Source organism: Aptenodytes patagonicus, chromosome 1 (genome assembly GCF_965638725.1).
Source record: "Aptenodytes patagonicus chromosome 1, bAptPat1.pri.cur, whole genome shotgun sequence".
NCBI lineage: Eukaryota > Metazoa > Chordata > Aves > Sphenisciformes > Spheniscidae > Aptenodytes > Aptenodytes patagonicus.
Genome location: NC_134949.1, coordinates 14,373,045 through 14,393,959, shown reverse-complemented (window position 1 = coordinate 14,393,959; position 20,915 = coordinate 14,373,045). Strand labels below are relative to the sequence as shown.

The following is a 20,915-nucleotide window of genomic DNA, read 5'->3' as shown; positions in this document are numbered from 1 at the left end:
GATGAGGGAATTTAGCTGAAGATGTGATTATAAAGCACGCTTAATTCCTGCGTAGATGCCCTCACTGCAAAGGATAATCGTGCTTTTATCACGTGGCCTAACTCTCCTTTTTTTTACGGTGGAAATGGATGCTGGCCTGATCCAGCTCTCCCTGAGGTCAGTGAAAAAGCTCCCAGTGGCTTCGGCAGGGTAGGCTCACACTCCCTGCGAGGCTGAGCCCACTCCGTGAAAGGCTTTAAGGCTCCTTGTACCGTGGGAAATCGGAAGCCTTATTCTGCTCCCCCCTGCCCGTGTGCTGGTAAAGTCAGACTTAGTTTCAGGGGTGTAAGGCACTTGGATTCACCTGCTTTTCTGAAACAGGGCAATGTGTCTCGAAAAGAGTTTGTTGCTGTTAAGTTTCATCAGCTCCCAAGTGGATCAGACAATCTGTTCTATGACGCTGAAAAGTGTTTTACAATTCACAAAATTGAAGTACAACGGGATTAATAGTTAGTAATTACTGACTTGCTTTGAGGAGTTCAGGTGAATGTCTCCAACGTTCATCTATATTTTATTTATTTTAAGAAAAGGATGGTAAATCCCCAAACCAGGCAGATGTTGCAGGTTTGCATATGAGACATCCTTCACCCCCAGCTGTGGAAACAATAATGTATCTGTCACTGGTTTTGTACAGAATTAATGAACAGTTTGCAAAATGTATCACATCCTCGATAGCTGATGGACATGTTAATAACACCTTATTTAGATTTTGCAGAAGCATGACCCAGTTTCATTCACACATTGGCATTGCAGTTAACTACAGTGAATACAGTGTTTAATGCAAACAGGTGCCAATGCTGGAAGGCTTCTGTGCAGTTACCTAAGTGGAAAACCCCTCCTAACGGTGCCTCAGATGAAATCCCACAGGTGGCTAATACCTCCTTTGCAATATGTACAGACCACTTCAGGATGCGACAGACTTTCCAAAGGATCTGAGATACTTTTAAGGTCAGCAAGCAGCCACGCCAATCTAACAGCTTGTTGCCACCAAGAGGAGGTTTGGCTCTCCCTCCCTCCTCTCCCTCCTGAACCTGCAGACCATGTGTTGTGTAACAACAGTCCATGTGCTCCTGGAGCTTGTGGGGTGTTTCTGTGAGCTGATCTAATCACTAACACAACAGGAATTTATTCACTTTTTTTGCTCTGTGAGCTCCAACCTGCAGCCCAGCAGCCACAAGGCAGGAGGATGGAGCCTGCACCTGGGGGCAGAGGCTCGAGGTAGGGAAGGCAACTGGACCTCCTTCATTTAGTAGTGATGAGCTGTTGGATCAGCTCCTATACAATGCATATCATTAGTAAGAGCATCCAGGAGAGCAGCCAAAGCACCCTCCTGTGCCACAACACATTCATTGCTAATGGAGACTAAAAGTGTGTATACAAAAGATAAATAGACTTACAATCTAATGCTCTCATTTTAGTTCACTTACTAGAATCAAAATCTTACTTTTGTGCTGCTACTGTGTTAGGAAAAAGCTGCTTCTCCTCTCCCCAAAGTGAAAATAATAGTGGTTCAGATGAAAAGCCATACTGCCACGCATTGAAAATGATCGGTTTCTAACCAATTAATACTTTTTTGTCACTTAAGAAGATGTGGATAGAATGACACATAGTATAATGCTCTTTCAGGCTCTTAAAGCTTGAGTTTTCCAGTGCTACTAAAATGTTAGCCATGCAGACAGCTTGCAGTGAAATCCAGGTAAATACGTTTGGAGGGAACTCTATTAGCAAGAGATGTGTGTCCGTCCACTGACAGAGCATGAGAACCACCAGGGCTGGAAGCACCTCCTGATGGATACGGCAGCATTTTGTTTAGAACATGCCTTAAAATTGTCAGCTCACCTCCTTTATTGTGACAGCCTTATAATCATAGAAAGACCTATCTGCTGAAGACAGAGCTGGCTTTTCCGGCTCCTGGCCAAAGCAGTCTGGGCAGCAGCGGGGTGATGGTAGATGTTGGTGCACAACAGCACATTGCAACTCCATCCCTAACTGATCCGGGGGCAGAAACAGCTGCTTGTGGAGAAACCCACTCATTTCTTTGCCTGACAAACTGACCTCTCGCTGCCTCGGACCAAACACCTGCTAGAAAACTGCATGGAAACCACTCTATATTCAATTGGGAGAGTGGGGAAAACTCCAAGCAAATGTTTTATTCATTGAATTTAGCTCCATGATTTCTGCTGGTGATTTCCGTGGTAACAGGGTTTGATTTCTGCAAGTTTGCTGTTCGCAGATCAACCTGCTTGTTCTGCTTGTGCTATGCTGAGTCGCTCCATCTTCTGCTCGCTACTCTTATTTGTTCTGGGAGGATGGTTCCTAACTTCATGTGGCATGTTCTACTTCTTCCTGATCAAATATCTGAAACTTTTGGAGAAAGGAGAAAAAAATCAAAGATTTCTAACTAATGAGGTGAAGCCACACAGAGAAAACCTCTGCACGATGTGTAACTTTTTTGGTCAGACTTTCTCTTTCTTGGAATTTGCTGTGAGTTAGCCGATCGCTGATATGAATGCTTGTAGCAAACAAAGACTGAGATATCAAAGCAACTGCATGAGTTTTATTTGTATGTATCTTGGCGAATCCTTCTTACTGCCGATCTCCAGCAGCTCAGCCAGAACAGTTGCTACAGCAGCTGAAGTTTCTCATGGCAATCACTCAATGCGCATGGGTCCTGCTGAACACACTGATCAATGAGACACAGAGTTTTTTCTCTGTACAGTACAGATTCGGGGGTTGCTGCTTGCGTAAGTGAAAAAGCAAAAGCCCTGAGCCGACCAGAGCACAGAGGAGCCTGGTGCAGCATTAATGAGAGAGCGGCATTAATGAGAGCAGTGCTCAGCCCTGGCTGGATCCCGCCTGGCAGCCGGGAGCATGGCAGCCGCCTGCCAAGCCGCTCAGCACCACAAGGAGCAGGTGTCACCTTGTTCCCCCCAGCACCACTGTCCTCCCGTCACATCCTGCCCTGCTCGCTATATATAGACACACCTCACCCCCTGCGTTTGCCGGAGAAATACAGGTCGGTTTAGGTTGTAGAGCCGCGCCGTGCAGACGCAATGCCTGCAATGCCGCTCGGCCTCGTCCTTCTGAGCAGGATGAGATTTGTGCCGTTCCCTCTTTGGCTCTCCCTTACACTAGTTGAACAAAGCAGCACCTCCTTTCAACTTTCTCTGTTTGACAAATGTTTCATGAGAGTTATTTTTAGCAAATTGTTTTTTACAGTAATATGCACTTTTATCATAGCTTCCTCATGAGGAACTCCAACCATTTCAGAAGAGTTGATTGAACAATCCTTACAGAAGAAGCTGGAGGCAAACAAATAGTGCTGGAGCCTCAGGGGAAACTGTGGCATGGAGCAATTATGTGCTTTGCCCAAAGTCATACAGAACTGGAAATAGTCTTTCGACTGCCCACTCCTCTGCTCTGGCCTCAAGGAGAGGACTGATTCCAGCCTCCTCCTGTTCTGCTTTTTGGGTGCTTTTAAGCAAAATACAGTGTTCATTTTGAATCCAGGCAACTGGAGTTATTCCAGCACTGAAATTACTTCTGCCTTTCCTGCACCTAACTGTATTTCTTTTGATAGCAGAGGGCTAGACAAGCTCTTGACGAGGCAGACTGAGCAGTGATGCTGGGGGACACTTGGTGTTTGTTCATCACTCAAAATGACACAACTCAGAGGACCCTGTGCAGCTGCCTGTGTCTGAAAGGGGGGATGCAGCCGCGACAGGGCGTTAATTCTCCACTCAAGACCATAAAGCCTGCACATCAACAGGGTTTCTTAGCTCAGCCAGTACTGCAATAATGCAGTTACAAGGCTGTGAAGACCTGAGCCAGGCTCTGCCCTGTGTCTGCATAGGCTGCTGTGAGCTTAGGGGATCTGTGCACCGTGCTCTGTTAGGTGATATACACATGGCCAAAGACAAAAATACCCAAAATGCTCCTTTCCAGATGGAAACAGCATCTCAGCAACATCTGGAGGAGGGAAACGACACACAGAAATTGAAATGCAGAGACCAAACCAGCAGCTCAAAGCACATTCACTTGGCACAAGGTGCTGTGCGGATATTAGCTGAGTCCTAAACCCAAGACGGCTGTGTCAGCTCAATGCTGTGCTGAGGTGCGTTGCCTCCACGCTCAGTGCTGGTACAGAGCTATGCTGCTGCAGCTGCTTCTAGGCCTGGAGCAAGCAGCGTCCCTCAAGGGCCAGCACCTCCAAACCCCACTGCGTTGCTGCAGCACTGCTGCGACCTCCTTCCTTCCCAAGCTCAGGGAGGCATGTGCATGGAAGAATATGCTGCCGCAGGCTAAGTTTAGATGTACTTAACGCTCTCCTAAAACTGTCTCAGCATGCGAAGTAATTGAATTAAGAAGATTTTTCCATTGGCTACCAACAACTTTGCATTCTGCCCACCTTTTTTTTTAGATGCTTTGAGCAGGGAGTTATAATCCCACTCCAGGTCAATCTCTAGGTATAGTCAGCTGGACAGAGGATAATGAGATTTTTGTTTCAGGAGAAGAAAACTGTCTTCACAACTTTGTTAGAACAAAGATTACAGGCTTGATTCAGATCTTTCTCACACCGCTGTGAGGGTTGAAGTAGTTCGTTGCAGCCACAGCAGAAATCAGGTGATGGAGGTTTATCCTGGATGCCCACTCTGCTGGCAAAACCCACTCATGCCCCACGCTGTCTGTTGGAGGTGCTGGGTGTGGCTTCAGCCTAAAAGGTGACTGAAGCCGGAACGGAGCTGCTGGACACAGCACACCCCGGTGCAGTGCCAATGAGCCGGCACGCTAACGGCACTTGCTTTTATCTCACATTTTCCTCAGCTGTAACAAGAGAAATGCTGCATCTTCAAAATGCTGAATTTCCTAGACCAGCTCTTCTCTTTTTCTCTTTAAAGGAAATTGCTGCAAAGTATTGATTGACAGTATTTGTGAATATAGCTTTTTGCTTATCTACGAACCACTTATACTGTGGGCATTGCTTGCCTACTGCTCACTAGAAATAGTTAATATCTATTTTCTGGAAGCTAACAGAAGTTCCCCAGGCATGGCCCATGGCCCATTTAGTTTGTCAGCTTCAGCAAACATCATGGCTTCAATCAGTGTTGTGGACTTCATCTCACGAACCTGGTAGCATAAACCCTGGTAGCATTTGGCACATTTGAATTGTGATCTATAGATGAGAATTGATTATTCTGTGTGTGCCGACCTTCAGAAAAGTTTCTTACAGCAGCTGCTGAAATGATAGTGTCTCCTAGGAAGATTATCATCGGTGGAGGCAGGTCGGTTGGTTCTACCTTGTTTATCTTCGACTGAACAAGGGAACAAATTCTCTGAAGCACAGCCTGAGATCTTATCGGCCAGAACTTAATAGGCAGCGCTGGTTCCCTGGCACGTTTTGTGAGCTGCCCCCACAGCACAGCTCTGAGTGAAAGGTACTGGCCATGCCTGTGCTGCAAATATTTTTAAGTCTAACTGCTAGGTAAATAACCAATTTTTCAGTTCAATGTCTGAAGCAAGCAGTGGAAAAAATAGTTTGGGGCTGAACCGAAACAGAATTTTTATAGTTTCTTTTGAAAAACGGGGTTCCCACTGCTTCCTATTGTATCATTTTCTTTAAAGTTAAACCAAAATATCTCATTAAATACTTCGTGAATTATTTAGATACTTGAATAGCCTTTTTAATGGTCAGTTTTAAATGAGCCTAATGTTGCATGAGCAGTACAAGGAATCAGTGAAGCCTGGCTTTCAATGAACAGCATGTGTCCTCCTTTTCCTACGTGGCCAGAGTACAATGACCCAGCTCCTTTGCCACAGCCCCATGACACCTCCATAGCAATACCCTGTTTCCTCTTACACCCATACACCTTCTGCCTATGATACCCGTCGTTCTCATGTCCTCAGATCCTTCACGAGTACTTCCAGCTCCCTTCACACCCCGGACCTTTCCAAACTCCCATGCTTCCCACATGCCCCAAATGTCTCTTACAGCCTCCTTCCTACAGGACTTTTGGCTTCATTCCACTTTCTCTACATTTTTTATATACACACACACACACACACACACACAGAGAAATACTTGCAATGTTTCCCATGTACTCTACCTAACTTTATTTAGCATGACAGATGATCAAGAAACGTCAGGTGGTGCAGCATATCTGAAATGAGATTTGTGCTGACTTGGTCAGCCATGTGCTGTTAAGCGCTGAATCTCCTGGCCTTCCCTTAGTGGGATCACCAGCTAATGCTCTTTTTTTATCCAGCCATTGATCTTCAGAACACTTTGGGGAGTTTTATATTTTTAAGATGTTAGCCTTTTGTTAAATTTTGTTGAAATTGGACAATGGGTTTAAAAGTTATTAGGGAGGGGGATTGATAAACAGGTGGGCAGATAAGCAGTGTAATTTCATAAGGAAATTATTTTGATGGGAAAATAAGAAATTTTTGCTTTCAGATATCAAAATGAAATGTACTAGCATAATAAAAATATCCAGCTGAAGCAAAGCATTAAATTAAACAGCCATCCATTAAAAGGCTCTGTTTCTTGAAATACTATTGCTCACTGAAACTGCAGTTCATCAAAACAGGGTCCATAATTGGGTTTGTGTTGGTTTGAGAGCTAGCTGGTACACATCATGCCACAAGGAATCATGGCAACATTGTTGAAACTAAAGTAAAATTTCTGAATATATTGATTGTCGTTGAAAAAGTCCTTCTATTTGTCAGAGGACAGGGAAATATAACAATCAGAAATTTCACCCTTGCTACCAGCTCTCAAAGTATGTGAATTTAACTCCAAAACTTGGACAAGTTGCAAATCTAAATAGAGAACTACAGTTCCTTTACTTGTGTTATCCAACTGTGTAGTGCAGCGTGCAAGCGTATGACCTGCCACTGTAGTGCCAAGGCTGGTTTGCCTGTCATCGTCTTTTTAAAAGCAACAATATTAGTGCAGTCCTGGAAGGATGGGACGGTCAGCCGTTCACTGCTATAAGGCACAAATTCTTTCTTTAAATGAGAATGCAAGTTAAAAATCAGATTATCCAAATGGAGCACAGAAGGAGGACTATTTTTATCTTAAATACTTCGTTATGTTCATTGGGAATTGGGAGCTAATCTGTCACTAGAAAATGGCAGACAAAGCAAAATCGTAATCCCTGGAGGCTAAATTTCTCGGGAACTTAAAGAAGTGTCAAATACTACGTTAATTCACTTTACCAATTCAATAGGATTCAAATGCTGAGGTGGAGTGGGAATGAAAAAACACTGCTGTACTTTCCAAGGCAGACACAAGCCATCGAAAGTTGACCTTTGGCTCTGCCAGTTGACCACACAGCCCTGCCAAAACGCATCAGCTCTCTCCTAACATATTCACACTGCACCCACCTCCGTCACATACACAATCTGCAAGGGCAGTCCTGTCAGGAGCAACCAGTTACCGTTCTTCAGAAGAGACCCCACTTTTTGGGTGCATGATATTCAATACTGACAATCCGATTTTCAGAGATTTGAGAGGCATGTCTAGGTAAATTCCAATTCTGAAAATAGGTATTAGATAGCTAAAGTTAAGAGTCCAGTGATGAAGGCATCCAAAGGTAAGTATGTTCCCCATTCATTTCTGAGTCTTCCTAGTTAGAATGTTTGTTAGTACAGGGTTAAGATATATGTATTTTTTTGTTATTGGCATCTGTCTACTATCAGCTGAGCAGAAACCAACCTTTTTTTACATACTTCAGCCATCAGTCATCCTCCAGATTCAATTTTTGGTCAATTTTCAACAAATATGTGCTATACTTGAGTCAATGATCTAGAAATGAAAAGTACCAAGTACCTCAACCTGTCAAAGCTAGCCAGTTCACAAGTTCCACTCTTAGAAAAAAGGCACAAAACATTAACTAGACTGGACAAGTGATGAATTGCTACATTCTTTTCCTGTTAAAAAAATGAAATTGGTCAATGCAGTGGGCTTTGATCTGAGTGACAGCTGTAACAGCCCACGTATACCTATTATATGATAACATTCACCTCCTCTTCCCAAGCAGGCTAAGAACGACAATACCATTTATAATGCTTTTACTGTTAGAGTTTAGAAAGTAATACTAGATATATATTTAAAAAAATAGAAAAATTCCCTTTCGCTTTTGTTTTTGTCTGCTTAAATGATGATATAATCTTTTTTCTATAATTATGAAAATATAAATTGAGAAATCACCTAGTCCTGGGATTATGAAACTTGAAGGTCTGAAATAAAAGTGACATAAAGAGATTTGTTAAGCAAATGGGATACAAAAAGAAAATGGAACATTTAATATTATTTATTATAAATGCCTAGTTTGAAAGAGATTATACTTTCTCTCTCTGCCACTTCTTTGATGAGGGCCTTAATTTATGCCAGAAGACAACCTAACTATACGTCTAGACAAACATAGGCTGATAACCGTGATTTCAGTGCTATGCAGAGCTTTAGAGAATATTCTGAAGAATAATGGGGCAAAATGTAATGCAGGTTTAGTGGGTGCTGAACTAACCTGATGGGTTTTAGGTGTAGCTCTAGAATATTAAAAAAGAATCTAAGTAGCATATAGTGTGCCATGGTGGGAACCAACGTCAACGGCCACCAGGACCTCTCATAGTACTTACCCATTTCCTTGCCATGGTAATTTTCACTGTGTTCCCAGTGCTCTGAAGGGTCCTGCATGTTCCTGATACTCATACATGTACAAATATATATGCTTTAAGGCTTGTAAGACCACACTAAATGCGGCACTCTGTGAACTGATAAGCACAGAAGCTGAGAGGATGGCACTGTTGAAAGCATGTGCGCTCACATCCATAGGCATAAAGTAAGGATTTGGATGGAAAGGGAAAGAATACGAAGATGCCACTAACCCTTTCAGGTGAACCAACAGGACCCAGACTATTGATTGTTCTGTTTTCCTGCTGGACCTCACAGCACCATGAACTTCCCTTCCTGGACTTCTCTTCATATTTCTTCACTAAGTCAGATCTAGTCTTTGCCTACAAACAGGGAGAATTGGTCTCTTCCAAAGTGGACACCCGGTGAGAGCCAGAGACCCAAGCAGTGGCCTTTGGACTTCCTCTTTGCACCCAGCTCCAGCTTCTCTAGAGGTTCCCAGGTTGTTCTTTCAAAAACACTTTCCATAGTACAGAGGGCAAAGGTCAGTATTACCCTATCCACAAAAATTTTTTGAGACTGATGTTGGGTGAGCACATACTTTGTATCTGTCTGCAAGGGCATTAACTGCACTGAAAAGCAATGGATGGGCTTCAGCTGGACTTAGGGAAGAAGGTGACACCTTGGCAAATTGTTTGTGATCAGGATCTTAATTCTGAAATACAAAATCCTATCAGTTCATGCCGTAATCCTCAATACTTAGTATTTTTAGAACATTTTTATACCTATATTTGTGTCTGAGTACAACTTTACTACCTCTGACCTTTGTGAGAACTGCTTGATAGATGAGCAGATGCAGCCTCGGATGCCAGCTGCTCACTAGTGTATAAATGATTGATCAGTGTATAAACCTGCTGATCTTCTGGCATCATTGTAAACATACAACTTCTAATCATTTCACAGAGCCCTTTTAGGGATTTATTTAAGATAAGCTTGTCAGTCCTCTTCAGGAAAATAGTTGGGCTGATGGTTATATGGGAAGATTTATTGTACTTAATAATACGTCATCTTTGCCCATATGGCCTAAGAATTAAAAACTACAGAGCAGCAGGGAGCATACTTATAAAGCTGAGGCAGAACAATGGGGGGCAGTTTTGCTCTTTAGATAGCTACCGCCTCTGCTTGGAAGTGCTGAGGCCACACGACAATGAATGCTCAGAGGTTTTCAGCTATCATTTTAAATTCAACAATTAGATGCTGCAGGCTAGTTCTGAAAGGGCATAGAAATTCAGCCTTAATGCTGATACAAATTTTTATTCTCCCAAGCAAAGTTGCTCCTTAACCATTTGGCATTACTTCTTTCCATGTTGCCAAATCCAGCATTTCCATTAAGGATGCAAGTACTGTGTTTTTGTGGCTGCTCTCCTAAGTATGGCACTTTTATACTTTGCCAGCATGGCTTCTGTACCGAATTTCCAATCAACTCTTTAACAATGTTTTCTGCTCCTTAACATTTGAAGCGCATTGAATGATTTCTAGTACACTTCCACTTTCTCTAGTAGACCAGTATTTGTTTCTGTAGGATATATGATGTCTGATCTTTATTGCTTTATCAGAGTTTTATTTGCAAGGGGTCAGCCAGTTGTTATTGTCAGAGTGTTATGATAGTTCTTCAAAGGAAATGTGAACATATTTGATATACATCAAACATTAAAACACCTGAAAAATGTTGTTTGAAACTCTGTGCTCAAGGATTAGTGTAAGTAAGATTCATGACCATTTAAACAGTGTATGAATTGCTATAATGGATTCAATTTACTCCCACCCTCTAAAATTCTTACTGATTTCACAGGATGAAAAAAAACCCCACTACATAAGCATGTCCAACATGCCCAGTGGAAAAGCTTTGAGGATTTTGGTTCAATAATCTACTTAAAAAGAATAGGAGTAAACATTTTGTATAAAATGAGTCCATTTTAGCTATGCCAATCTAATTTCGTTTCTGAATGTGCTCTTTTTGAAGTAACCACTAAATAACTGAACTATTGTACTCTGCAGGGATTCCAGATGCATCCATTTTAGCAGGCATTTACATAACACTGCTATTTTTCTCAATTCTTATCCAATGTGCACTTATCTTTCACATATATTATTATGGTAGAAATGTAAAAAGTACGGCTAAACTATTGCCTCTGTGTTTAGGAAGCAAGAAATTATCTACCTTTACACGTCACTGCTGGTAGCAACGCTGGTGGATTTACTCAGTATTTCAAGATGGTTGTCCACCTATTAGACCCTACAGTGGGCATTCATGGTCTTCAGCTATACCAGACAGTGGGGAGTATTCATACTGTAAAGATCTACCTTTATTGACCGAACTGTCCAAGTGCAGTGAGAGGCTATGAAACCCTTGAAAGAGTGGGGAAGGAAAGCAAACAAAGTCATAGGGAGGCATAAAGTGCCCCGACACCATGAGTTCAGAGAGCAGGGCTTATGTTGGGATGCTTTTGTGTCTGAATTCAGCGCACATGTAGAAAAGAAAGAAGGTGGCTTCTGGTCTCCTCTTCTTCTTCATGTCTTTTCATCTCCTTCTAGTGAGGAAGAAGGAGGTGATAGACCTACAACATCCATATTTTCTCCAGATTGCTGGGAGCCAGTGGCAATGTCCATTTTCTCTCTCTCAACTGCTGTGGTGAAGAGGGTCAAAGAAGTCTGCATGTGTGTTACCAAATGGCTGATTCTGTAAGCATGGCCTGATGCAAAATGGTATGTCAAGGAGCAAGAAACGTAGCCACACACTGACAGAGAGTATGTGGAAAGGCAGCTGAACACGAGCTGCAGCGGTGCTGGCAGACAGACGGGCTACTGAGCGTCTTGGGTGCAGACAAGGAAATGCTAAGCAGAAGTAGAGGGGTTGTAACACCTCTGGGTATGGCAGAGTCAGAACCACCCCTGGAACAGTGTCCAGCTCTGATTCCACAGTTTACGCAGTGCTGATAAACTGGAGGGGATTCAGGCCATCCTACAGCCTGTGTGATATTGGAGACTAGTTTAAATGATCATGCTGATCAGACGCGGAGTTATACAAAGCTCACTGAGTTTTGGTTTCAGCGTGCACGTGCTAGACAGGAACAATACACTCAGTGACTAGGAGAGAATCAGTTGGGAACATCAGAAGGCAGGAACTGAGGGAAATAGCATATAGGAACAGAGCAATGGTCTGTCTTGTGTCAAACGCTGCCACCTAGAAGGGTGCAAGTGCTTTGAGATGAAAGAGCATTTTGAGATTAATAACTTTGTGCAATGACATCCTTATGCCAGCTCATTATGATCCTGAAAATTTTTAGATTTACAAAACTAAGGTGGTTTGTAAAATGAAATGTGCTGTGGTGTTGTAAATACATTTAGTCAAACGGGATTGCAACTAAACCTCTATTTTCAGTTTTACCATGTCTGTAGAGTACATTTCATGCTAAATGCTCTTGAAGTAGGTGCATAAAAATATTTCTGACAGCTGGAGTGCTTGCATGCCAAATGCCTGAAAGATTAAACATAATAACATGGACCATGTGCAATGAACAAAATCATTTATTTCATTTAAAAACATGAATTAAAAAAAAAAATATCCTCCAGATAAAAGAGATAGGCAAAACCTTGATAAAATATCTTTGGATTATAATTTCACTTGTTATCTATTGTGTACCTTTCTAGCAAATTAAATTAGTACACACCTATAGCAGTCTTGAGTGCAATATTACTCATGAATACCATGTCTCTGTTTCCTCTTCTGCTGCTGTTTTCTGGTATTGTATCAAGTAAAACTGTACAGACATATCAAAGTCAACAGACAAAGATCTTGGCAGTCAAGAGCAGAACCCTAATTTTCAGTCGCAGCAAACTTGGCCCTAGTAGGGTCATCCCAGAGCCAAGGAACTAAAAACATGGGTGCCCTAGCCTGGACCTGTCCCAGGGCCAGGCTCCCAGGCATCCAGGGAGAGGTCAGTGGGAACGACATACTGGAGTCCACAAGCTTGTCGTTCAGGAGAAGATGAGGGACTCAACAGAAAGTCCAGATCAACTCTGGAAGTGGCCCAGAAATAACAGGAACGGTTTCAAGGTTCTAGAATAAAGCAATGTAATAATGACTGGCTAAATAGAGAAAAACTACACTGCCAACAACTTTTACATGTTATTGTAGTAAGCAGCCATGGACGTTACCTGTAACAGAAACCAGGAAGAGCCAGATACCTCAAATATCTCACTAGGTATGACTTAAATGTCTCATTGAATATAACTTTGGGAAACAGGGCTGTTTGCTTTGCTTTCATTTGGATTTTTTGATAGCTCCTTTATTCTAAAGCTACTGACAACATCCTTTGTTTTTGTTGACACTATGCCCAGTAAGGGAGAGGTTACCTGCATTTTTTTCAGATGTTTTGTTTGCAGATAGAAAATGATCCTGGCTTTTTGAAACTGCTGAAGAAGGGTCAAAACAAATTCACAGTGGAAATGAGATAATGAAACTAATGACTTTTTAAATCATAAGAAAGATTTCCAAGAAAATTACTGGAACTTGCTTCAAGAAGGAACAATTACAGCTCAGTTCTACAGGCTTCCTCTGTGTGCGAGGACAAGACATTAGGGCTGGTGTGAACATATGGACAGCCCGGGCAGCTCTCTGAAATGGCAGGCTGGACTGGGCAGCAGAAAAGTCCTCATAGATCAGCTGTTCCCAGTCACAGTCCAGATTCTTGGCACAAATCCACCTTGATTTTTTTAGTCTACATTGACACTTTGCCCAAAAACATTCATGCAAGAACAGCTGAGTCATGAGCTATTCCATTCTCTGCTGTTCCTCCTAAAAATGTGGTTTCTATCAGTAGGGAAGAAGGTGTGGATGGTGGGGTATGATAATCTTTGTGTGTGACTATCCCTACCCAGAATGAAATATGTGCCAGTTACTTCCCTTTTATACATCTATGTATTGTGAAATATCTCTGATTTTTTGTCCAAGCTTCGAAACACCATTTCTAATGCGAATACTAGTGATGGCACAGTCAGACTTGTCACTTTCTAGCTCAGTAAATACAGTCTTGCTTGTAACAGGCCATAGGCTTCCTTTTAAGTTAACACCACAGGTCTCCACATCTGTCCAGGTTTGGTATGGACTTGTCTTGACCAGCCCGGAGATTTGTTTTAGCTTGTAACAGCACTTTCTAATGACTTCATCCCCCATTCCCATGCATCGTGTCGCTCCACTTTGTAATGCTCAATCCCTCTGTGCCTTGCTGCCCTACAGAATTTTTCAGCTGAGCACAGAGCCCTTACAATGCATTGAGTTCCCTATACCATTTAAGACGCGTTTTTTTGAGGCTGCCTAGCTTTTTGCTACCAGCATGCCTTTAAGTCCCCATTCTTGGTCCCTCATATCATGAGCTCATTAAATGGAATGGTAATTTCTTTAACCAAGCTATTGTATGAGACTCCTTACAGAGTGTAACAGCAAGTGGGATCCATCTTTCTATGAGACAGAAAGCAGTTCACCATGTTTTTCCTTCATTAATTAGTGGGGAACTAGGACTCTTTATTCATGGTCTCCAACTTCTTCAGTTAAGTAATTAATGCATATGTTTAGGACTCATCTTACTTTCTCATTATAGAAAGTAGAGCTGGAAAGGAACTGTTGGATCAGCTGATGTACCAATCAGCACTACCGCAAGATTGACCTTTATTTAATAAGGTATTTTAATCAGCTTTCAACTTTTAGTTTTGATGCCTCATTTGCCTCCCCTTGAGAGTATCATTATTTAGCACATTGGTAAAGTAGTTCCCTGATAAAATACTTTTATCAGGGCTTAGTCTCGGAATACGTACTTTAATAATAATTCCACCACCATTTACCTTTTCTAATTCACCTTTCATTGCTGAACCACAACATACCTTATCAACAAAGTCAGTCTCATTCCTCCCCATTTAAAAGACAGAGAAATGGAGAAATCAAATGACAGATCCAAGCTCAGTAAGAGAACCAGGAATCAAACTCAGCTATTCTGAACACCGCTCCAGGGCTTTTGCCTTACTGCCACTCAATACCAGTAGAAAAATCTAAGTAGCTTCTCACATGCATGTGCCTGTGCTACTCACATGCTTGTAAACACAAAAGTAGACATTTTCAAAAGGAAGACCTGGAAGTGTCTTCTAAGTCTGTATCGAAGAACCTTGACTTCTGGTCTCACTCCCCAGTTTCTTCCCTCCATTTTCTACTAAAACCTCCAAAATACTTTGATTTTCTGCCTGCCTTAGTTTGAGGACGTCCTCTCCTCAGGTTGGACGTTCTCAGACTTCCAGCTCTGATCTCTAACAACAGTGTCCTACATAACATACTGTAGACTGCTGTGGAGGAGGGAGCCCAAAATTCCTCTGGCTGGAGCTGTTCCGTTTTGTGTGACAGAATTCAGCATACACTGAGCAAGAGAGTGCGTGACACTAAGGCACTGCAAAGGAAAGTCCTGGATTTGGATCCAATGACTGTTCATACAGTCCTTGGATGAAAGTTCATACCTTAGGCATAGATCCTACAGCAGTGCTGTGAGAATCTTCATCCTGGAAAGGATGACGCCAAATCTGACGCCAAACACAGTGAAATCTCCATGTTTATATTTTCTCTTTTAAAAATATTATTTATATAGTTGAAATCACAGGCAAATGGTTGCCATTATCTAAAGAAGGAAATTTTGGGGAAGAAATTTTATAAAAAAAATCTGTTAGTTTGGCTTCTAGTTGCAGGTTTCTAAATGAAATATGTCTTGTACTACTTGCCTACTGTTCTTGTACTCAGAGCTCCTTGTAGCTCATTGTGGAGGTGATACCTGAAGGAAAACAGGTTGTAATTAAACAAAGAAATTAACAACCGGAGCTAATGGCAGTGATGTTATGACAGATGAGCCACTTGTTGGTTGAAGCTGAAAGAGAACGTGTGAGCTCTTCACAGCTGTGACAAGACTTTGTTGTTGGCTGACATGGCAGAGAATAATGTTTTGAAGCTAGAAATGAGGGCCAGGAATTCCCAACCTGGAACCTACGGCTGTGGGCTTCAAAGAAGAGCCTGATTTTGCCTTTGAAAAGCAGGGTATCTAAATACTTCTCCTCTGAGGCAAGAGCATAAACTTTTGGACATAGTTCCAGATTCCTCTGACCAGCTGCAAGCTGGCAAGTGCATTGGTGGGCTGTCTATAGCAATCCATCACAGATCACTCCCCAATGAGTTTCTTCCACGTTTCCCTTCTCAAATGGAAATTCAAGTGGCCAAGTTTGTTCTGAGTTCAAAGTCACCTTAAGTGCTTTGAACATTGAGCCACACGCTGAAGCAACAAGTGGATCTCTCTTGAACTCTTTAGAAAGGAAGGATGGGAGGAGACTAGCAGACATGAAGAGAAATACCAGTCAAAAAAAGGGAAGAGAGTAACAAAAAACCTGCATTTTATTTTTGGAAGTATTTTTATTTTTGAAAATTACATGCTAACTGAAATGAAAAGGTGCATACACTGACTTTTTGTGTATCAGGAGGAGTTAGGGGGTACACAACTTTACAAAAAAGGGACTATAAAATTTTATTGGATAGAGAACATGGGTACACAGGGATATACATGGTGTCCTGACTGGATCTGTACTCTTTATTACTACCGGAGCTGCTGGCAATTCTTTTATGCATTGTAGCTATATATGAAAACTTAAATCAGGTATCAATATTCATATGTTTATTCACCTAATTCTGAACAAGTCAGCCTCAATGTTTGTGAGTGTATGCCATGAGAACTACATGCTGATAAGCAGGGCTTTGCAATTTCGCAGCAGTTTGCACATGTGTTGTGACCTGAGCTATTTTCCTTTTGAAGAATGACAGCTGATGCGCACTCTGTCATGTAGTCCCTCAGTGGAACAAGTGCACTGCTAGCCTGGTTTTCTGTTGCAGCAGCAATCATGTGGGTAGACTACTCCTGCTTATAGAAGATGATTCTCTTGCCAAAGGTGTGCAAATCTCCATGCAAGACTATTTTTTTTCTTTTACGGAAAACTGTCACCAAGAAACAACTTCCCCTTAGCTTCTGTCTTTAAGGGTGTTTATTCTGCAGTGACTGCAGCTCAGGCAGATGTACGGAGCCAGCCTTCAACAACCTGGATCAGGCCCTGACAGCACCGGTATGAAGAATAATGATGGTGTAAGTGTCAACCAACTGGCAAATCCTCGGTTGGGCATCCTGCACTGAGCTCTGCGACGAGCTCTCTGCAATGTGGCTGTTGGGAGTGATGTGGTGTAGTTTGAGTCTGTGAGTTGCAATCACTGCAGGGTAGATGAATCCTTCAAATCTCCTGTCTAGCTCCCGGCTCCATTTATCTATTTCAGCCTTAGGCTTGTAACTCCAGGAAATCTTTAGTGCAAATTGCTTATCTGTGACCATATGGGCCCCAAAGATGAGTCAAATGTTACACATAAACACCTTGTGAAGTTGTTCCATCCATCAGAAAAACCAGTACTGTCCACGAAGTGCATCAACCACCTGCTCTGACTGATACTACTTAACAGGATCGTTTCTTCTGAATGCTCTTGTATTTATCACTCATAATGCAGACCATATTACTGTTTTCTACCATAAAAGCAATTGTCTTGCACTCTCAATTTCTTTTGGAATCTTCTCATTTGGTGTCTTCACCCTTTGGCCAGAACTTTAATTTTATGTCATTAAGACATTACAGTTCAAAATGTTAAATTATGTCATTACACAACACATCAAGGTTTACGCCTGTTGTTGATGGCTCACTCAAAATGGTGTTGATGAAGCTTAAAGCTAAGGTGAATTCTGACTATTTTTGTTATCATCCTGCATGCCATTAGTTTAATAACATGCAGGCCTTTAAGTCATTACCATTAGTTCCTAGAAATTAAAGAAAACCATGTAATACTGTTCTCTCCCCTCCTTTTGCTAATGATATAAACATAATGTGAAAGTCTTTTTAGAAATACCTTTTTTTTTCTTCAAAAGGCAGTTTTCTAAATGAAAAAGGTACGGATTGTTATGTAAAATTTGCATGATGAGGAAACTACATTAAATAGACTATAACCTGAAGAAAGTCTGCTAAACTTGAGCTATATTTCTCAGATGTGAAACCCACATAGTAGTTTACTCTCACACCTAAGCAAATAAGAAATGAATAAGCACTATTTTTATCACATAGTGAAAACGAAAACTTTCTTGTATAGCAAAAATACAGCCGTCTTCTCCCATGAATAATTTTAACAGTCAAATTCCTTACTTATGAGCATTCATTAACCTAGGTAAATATACAGAACTGTAGTCATCAAAAGCATAGAGCAGGTGGACAATTCAGCATGGTAAGTCTACAGAGAAGTACAACTTACTCTTTTTCTGTCATCTTCTCACCTTTTTACCATCTTGTTGCATTTCATATGCTTTTAACTGTTTCCTCGTCACCAATGCTCAGAAACAGCTGTGGTGCCAGGTACTGGCACAGCCACCGCAGACTCTCATTAATGAGCCTGTGGGAGCTGATCTGCAATGAAGCCTCCAGACAGAACTATTACCTGATTAAGAAAACAGCTGCCCAGCTGTCTGATCATTGCCTAATAATTTCTTGTTGAAGGTTTTTCCACATAAATGAACACTGTTGTGACTGTTATACTTAATTTACTGTATCTTCCTCTCCGCTGAGCTACTGCATAATGGTATCTACATGCGTGGGGCAAAGCCCCAGCAGCAGAGAAGAGCTGACAGGGCAAGCAGAAGTTCCTCTCGGGTACAGTGTTGATTGCTCCCCAGGTGCATTCTCCCGAAAAGCCGTGATGGAGCCACAACTGTCCCTTAAGGGGACACCTTGCTTATCACAGGCTATGGGATGTCCCAGCCTGTGACCAGAAGACATCACCACCACCAAGGGGAACGAGTCACTGGGGTCCCACCCAATGGACAGCCCTGACCATCTGACCACATTTTTTGCCTCTTGGAAGACAGCAGCAGCACAGGTACTCCACCTTGAAAAAAGGATGCTCCTCATCCATACCTGCTAATCTAGAAGCAGGTGCCAGCACAAGCCTGGAGGCAGACCTCATGTAGATGAAGAGAAGGAAGAAGGGATGAGGGGATGTTTAATATTCATGGCTACTTGTTATGAGGGCTTTGACTTCACATTGTAAGAGTAGCTTGGGAAGCTGAGTGTGGTATTGCTTATATCCTCAGTCTAATCTTCTTGTCTATATGGGAGGCATGCTAGTGATATTTGCATATTTCAGTATTTTTGCACCCTGACCATTTCCAAGAGACGCATGGATACTTTGCATGTGGACTAATGCTGATGAGTAGTTCTCCAGTATCTCTTAACCTGAAAGGGGACAAGGGGACGTAGTTTATGGGGTGTCAAAGCCTTTACGCATGTGCAGTGCGTGCCAGGGGTCCAGACAGGAGGTTGTTTGGTGCCAACTCAAGGACAAGTGTTGGCCCTAATGTTCTACCAGCTTCTTCATCATTATGGTGTAGGTAATCAACACCCCCTCTAACCACAGACCACTGCCCCAAACCGGTCACCTGAGCATGCAGCCAGTGACTGCCAGGATTACAAAACCTGCCTCACAATCCTGGACATATGAACCCAAACTCTTCCTCCTAAACACTATTAAACAACTTCTAGCTGCAAAAATGCATGAGTACTACCTACATATCCCAGTGCCTGCTTCAGAGTGAAGCCTTTTTGGCTGAAACCTCTCCTTGGTCTGCGGGGACCATGCCCCAGAGCTCTGCTCCATCAGCACAGTGTTGGGGATGGCAAGCTGCAGCCTGTCTTGTACAGAGATCAGAGACCACTGGAGGGAATTAAGTGCTCGTGCCTTGTTGTCTCAGTAGGATGTTTGCTCACCAGGATGCAGGCAGGGTTTCCTGGCATCCAAAAGGCCAGAAGAAGGACTGATCTCTGGCCAGCAAAGTGGAGAGCGGGTGCTCTGTTGGTACTGGTACCTGCCATGTCCCCACCACTGATGTGGGTGGTGGTGTCCACCCATGCCCCACCTGTGCTCTCCTGGGACTCCTCTGGTGCTGTGGCTGTGCCTGGTGGCAACACATGCAGGTGGGAAATGCCAGGGGGCTGCAGAGGGATTTAGACTTGCCCTGTTGTTGCTTAGCAGAAGCTTTTTGTGACGAGCGGGGAGAGGATGTCCTTTTTAGAAGACAAGTTGCCTTTTTTTCTTTTCATTTGAAAGACAGTTTAAAAAGTGGTGAAAATTAGGCTTGACTGTGAAGGACAAAGTGGGGTGGGTCCCTTTTTGTTTTGCTTTGAAGCTGGTGGTGTGGTACATTTCTGTGCTTAATCCAAGGAAAATGAGCTGCTGAATGATTCTGTCCGACATGCTGAGGACCAAATGTTCTGGCAGGAGCTTGTGCCAGTGACGTGAGAGGTGATGAGCCTCCAGAAGCTGTTTTTTGTTCATAAGGTGCCAAAACATGTGAGGTTCTTTGATACAAGTAGTTGTAGGGTTCAGGAGCTCTGTATGGTATAGACAAATCAGACACAGTGCTGATGCCAAAAGCACTTGTGGCATAGCTGTGAATGCTATTTTGATAGGTACTTTAATTTTCAAATGCAGATGAATATTATCCTTACAGGAAAGGGCCACAGGGACAGTCCTTGAAACTGATGCCCTCAGTTTACCTGCGGAACAGATGTACACATGCAATTGCAAGCAACATACACTTTCCTTAACCTACAACATTAGTAGGCTCTAACCAGGTCTGGAATCTCATGTGAAGTTCAGTCTTCAAGTCCACTTATCTTTGGGCTGAGTGTGCTAACTGTCTGCAGTTCAGCAAGCTGGGGCCAGTGTGCTGGTGCTTTCAGATATATGGATAATGGTCCTTCTGGAGCAGGACTGAGACCAGCTATTTTTGTACAACACAGGCTGCCAAACAGCTTTTGATTTCCAATTGAGTGGTGAAGGGCTCCTTATATCTTTGCTATTATTAGAAGCAACCTACAGAATTACAAAGGTGGTGGATGAGCTGAATGCAGAATCCTGCACTAGGAGACACTCAGTGAAAATAGTAGGGGATCAATGTGAAACAGATAAAAGAAAGTACTTCTTTAGCAGTCAGTAGTGAGCTTCAGGAACTCGCTGCCACGTGGTGCTGCTGTAGAAGCCGACAGTATCAGCAGGTTCAGAAGGGATTAGACAGATCCA

At 42.5% G+C, this 20,915-nt stretch overlaps 1 protein-coding gene across 3 annotated transcripts in view; it reads right to left on the bottom strand.

Annotated features, from left to right (window-relative positions):
• Nucleotides 1–20,915, bottom strand: part of LHFPL3 (LHFPL tetraspan subfamily member 3) — a 279,658-nt gene that overhangs the window by 72,463 nt on the left and 186,280 nt on the right. The window lies entirely within an intron of this gene.